Source organism: Pithys albifrons, chromosome 8 (assembly GCF_047495875.1).
Source record: "Pithys albifrons albifrons isolate INPA30051 chromosome 8, PitAlb_v1, whole genome shotgun sequence".
In the NCBI taxonomy this organism is placed as follows: domain Eukaryota; kingdom Metazoa; phylum Chordata; class Aves; order Passeriformes; family Thamnophilidae; genus Pithys; species Pithys albifrons.
Window position 1 is genome coordinate 40,721,941 of NC_092465.1, and position 4,057 is coordinate 40,725,997.

At 58.5% G+C, this 4,057-nt stretch overlaps 1 long non-coding RNA gene across 1 annotated transcript; it reads left to right on the plus strand.

Moving 5' to 3' along the window:
- The first annotated feature begins 516 nt into the window (after positions 1-516).
- LOC139675225 (uncharacterized) lies at positions 517-2,160 on the plus strand. The gene is made up of 2 exons (XR_011698457.1): positions 517-650; positions 1,440-2,160. It is a non-coding gene; the product is annotated as an uncharacterized lncRNA (long non-coding RNA).
- Positions 2,161-4,057: the final 1,897 nt, after the last annotated feature.

Genomic DNA, 4,057 nt, shown 5'->3' on the forward strand with positions numbered 1-4,057 from the left:
CCCATACCCCCCCTTCCCCCCCCTTTTGCCCCGCCGTATAAAAGTTTGGAAACTTCTGGCCCTCTTCCCGCACCCTTATAAAAGTTTGGAACCTTCTCCCCCCTTTCCCCTCCCCCCATACCCCCTCTTTCCCCCCCTTCTCTCCCCTTTTCCACCACCGTATAAAAGTTTGGAACCTTCTCCCCCGCTTCCCCCCACCCCGTACCCCCGCTTTCCCCCCCGTATAAAAGTTTAGAACCTTCTCCCCCCCTTCTCTCCCTTCTCCCTCCCTTCTCCCCCCCTTCTCTCCCTTCTCCCCCCGCCCGTACCCCCCCTTTCCCCCCCCATATAAAAGTCTGGAACCTTCTCCCCCCCTTCCCCTCCCCCCGTATCCCCCTGTGATAGATGAAATTTATTAATTTGCTAAACTCAAATTGAAATTGTATTTGATGATTTTTATTTGAATGTAGAAGTATATATATGTTTAAAAATCTGTTGAAACCCAGCGCAGGAGCCCCAAAGATAAGAAACCTTGATTAAGGAACAGAAGAACCGAAACCACAACTTGCCAGAGCCCCACCGCAGGGGGATGGGAGAAGCCTACCTCTGGCTCAGATCCCTGGAGTCTGCATTCCTGTGCCCCCCTTCCGCCTCGGTCCATCCTGGTTTCGGTACTTCTTAGCCTGGCACCTACCCCCTTCTCCCCCCCAGTTTTTCCCTTATCGAGCCTCCCCCACCCTCCGACGCGAGTTTCGCTATAGTGCCCTTTCCCCCTCTTCCCAAGCCAGCACCCGGACAATCTCCCTGACCCTGTGCTCTGACTCAGTCCCGCTGGTCTCCCCAAATCTGGCAAAGCCCTTCTCCAAACCCATGCTGCCCACCGTCTCCCCAAACGGTCCCCGCACCAGATCTGTGCAGCCCCACGCCAGCTAAAGCACCCTTCCACACCTCATAACCCCGTTCCCACCACAGTGCCGGAGTCTTGTCTGACAGACGCTCGCCAGCTGCCTCGCTGGGAACCAAATCCTGTAACCCCAGCCCGGTTTTGCTAGCCCTGCTGGTCCCCGTCCTCCCCTTTCTCCCCCAGTCCATCCCGGTTTCTTCACCCAGCCGGCGCCGCTGCCGACCCCAGCCCCAAGGCTGCTCGTGTCAGCCACCGGCTTGTGCCTGCCCGGCTCTGCCCATGGCTGCCAAGCCGTGCTGTTCCTCCCCGGCCCTGCACAGCCCCGGCGCAGCTCCGTGCTGCACCAAAGCTCCACAAGCCAGAAAACTTCTGTTGAGCTCCCGGTCCCCACCGCCCTCCCCACCTCGGTCCATCTCGGGTCTCCCCCCCAACCGCCCTTCTCCCTTGGAACTGGCGCCGCGTCCACTCTCCCCATCCCGGTTATCCACACTCCAGTTCACTGGGTTTTTTTAAGAAATAAAATTCCGGTCTCCTGCCAACCCCGCCTCTGGTTCAGCATATGAAACAGGTCAGCCATCGCCTGGAGTGGCCGCCGTGTCTGCAGATCCCTCCACGCTGCATCAAGACGTCTGCTGCCACCACCCACGTCGCTCCCAGAGCCACCTCAGCCCCGCGGCCGCATCAGGGTGAACCACCACCGCAGTGCTGTGACCAGACCCCTACTTGGAGTAGCCCAGTCATCTTGGAAACTCCATTACCGCCATCTTCAGCTTGCCGCATGGAGGGTCACGAGACCAGCCCAGCGGCCGCTGAACAGCAACTATTACGCAATACCTCAAGCTTACACAACGCAGAATGTTGCACCACAGAACTGAGCATGTGCGGAAGGGACACAGTTTGCGTACCTCTTACGAAATACAGGAACTGGGCATGCGCAAAAGAGCAATAGGTTGCACAACTCTTGCGAAATGCATGAACTGCGTCTGCGCAAGGGGGCGTGGCCTACGCCAGAAAAGTGAATATAAACGAGGTTTTGGTCCAGGTCCAGGACGAACCTTTTGGGAGCTGGTCTACTGGGTCCTCCAGTGCTCTGCCACGCTACAAGCACTGTATTGCTCCTCTCTTGCCTTCTCAAAGAGCTGAAATCACTGAGGCTGGGGCTAACTGAGCTGGACACTGATATCACTTATTAAAATCAATTTCTGTTTGTTCTTTTTTTTTAATAAATAATATTACTTATTCTATCCTTATTAAATAAAATAAATGCTGATATTCTAGCCAACGCCTAGCTGCCTATAACATCCCTTCGCCCCATTCCCCCCCCTTCCCCCCCCGTACCCCCCCCTTTTCTCCCACCGTATAAAAGTTTGGAACCTTCTCCCCCCCCAACCCCCCCTCCCCCTGCCTTGTACCCCTCCCCCTTTCACCCCGTATAAAAGTTTGGAACCTTCTCCCCCCTCCCTTTCCCCCCCATATAAAAGTTTGCAACCTTCTCCCCCCCTTCCCCCCCCCCGCACCCCCCTTTTCCCCCCCATATAAAAGTTTGGAACCTTCTCCCCCCCTTTCCCCCCCCCTTCCTCCCCCGTACCCCCTCCCTTTCCCCCGCTTCCCCTCCCCTTCCCCCCCACCTTCCCCCCCCTTCCCCCTCCCGTACCCCCCCATTTTCCCCCCACCATATAAAAGTTTGGAACCTTCTCCCCCCCTTTCCCCCCCTTCCACCCCCCGTACCCCCTCCCTTTCCACCCCCTTCCCCTCCCCTTCCCCTCTCTTTTCCCTCTTCTTCCACCCCCCGTATCCCCCCTTCCCTTCCCCTGTACCCCCCCCTTTCCCCCCCTTCCCCCCCACCCGTACCCCCCCTCTTTCCCCCCCCATATAAAAGTTTGGAACCTTCTCACCCCCTTCCCCCCCCTTTCCCCCCCGTATAAAAGTTTGGAACCTTCTCCCCCCCCTTCCCCCCCACCCCGTACTGCCCCCCCTTTCCCCCCCCGTATAAAAGTTTGGAACCTTCTCCCCCCCTTCCCCCCCCCGTACTCTCCTTTCCCCCCCTTCCCCCCCCGTACCCCCTCCCTTTCCCCCTTCCCCCCCCTTCCCCCTGTACCCCCCCGTCCTTTCCCCCCCCTTCCCCCACCCCGTATAAAAGTTTGGAGCCTTCTCCCCCCTTTCCCCCCCCCCGTATGCCCCCCGTACCCCGCCCCTTCTGCCCCCCCGTATAAAAGTTTGGAACCTTCTCCCCCCTTTTCCCCCCTTCCCTTCTCCTGTACCCCCCCCCCTTTCCCCCCCTTCCTCCCCCCCCGTGCCCCCCCCCTGTACGGACAGGGCTGGGGGTCTGTTCCAGACCCCCAAACTGCAGGGTTTGGGCTTTCTGTTCCAGGTCTGCAACTGCCTGGATGGGCCTCGTTTTGTCTCCCTAAACAGGTGCAGATGTTACTCCACTGGTTTCTCACTGCAGACCCTGTTTGACTCCTGCCGCTCAAGCTCACATCTGAAAAAGGTTTGTTGGTTAAGCACAGGTGAGGTGTGTTTGGGGAATCCTCTGCCCAAAACGGGCAGGTTTGTTGTGCTGGCCCAGGTCCTTGGATCTCACTGTACCACAGACACCAACAGATTGCAGGTGGGAACTGACCAATTCCCAGCCTCCCCTGAATCGAAGCCATGCAATGCAGCCTAGACTGATCCTAATAATGAAATATTTTCCCCAAATATACAGGTTTGCTGGGCTGCCTCGTGCGGTGCCAGTCAGCGCTGCGGGCACAGTGGAGGCACCGGGAACACTCCCGGGGTGGCTCGGGGTGATCCCAACGAAAGGGCTGGAAGGTGCCAGCGCTGAGCAGTGCCCAGCAGGGAATGGGCCAGGGTGTTCCTCACCGTGTCCCGCAGCTCAGGGCGAGGGAGCTCTGCCTGCTGCTGCCAGGGAGAACCTGCTGCCCAAGGATATGTGTGCCCCGTATGGGGCTCCCCTTGGGCCGTGCCCACCCCCGTAGGGCTCTCCCAGGCCATGCCTCCCCTGTGGTCTCCCCCAGAATTGCTGCATTCACATTCCAAGGGGCTGCCTCGCTCTTCAGGGTAAGTGTATATTTGGAAAGAATAAAACCGGAGCACTCAAGGGCTGGGACAGACCCCAGTACACAGGATGGTACCCCAGGAGTGCCACCTGGGCCTGTCAGTCACATCCTG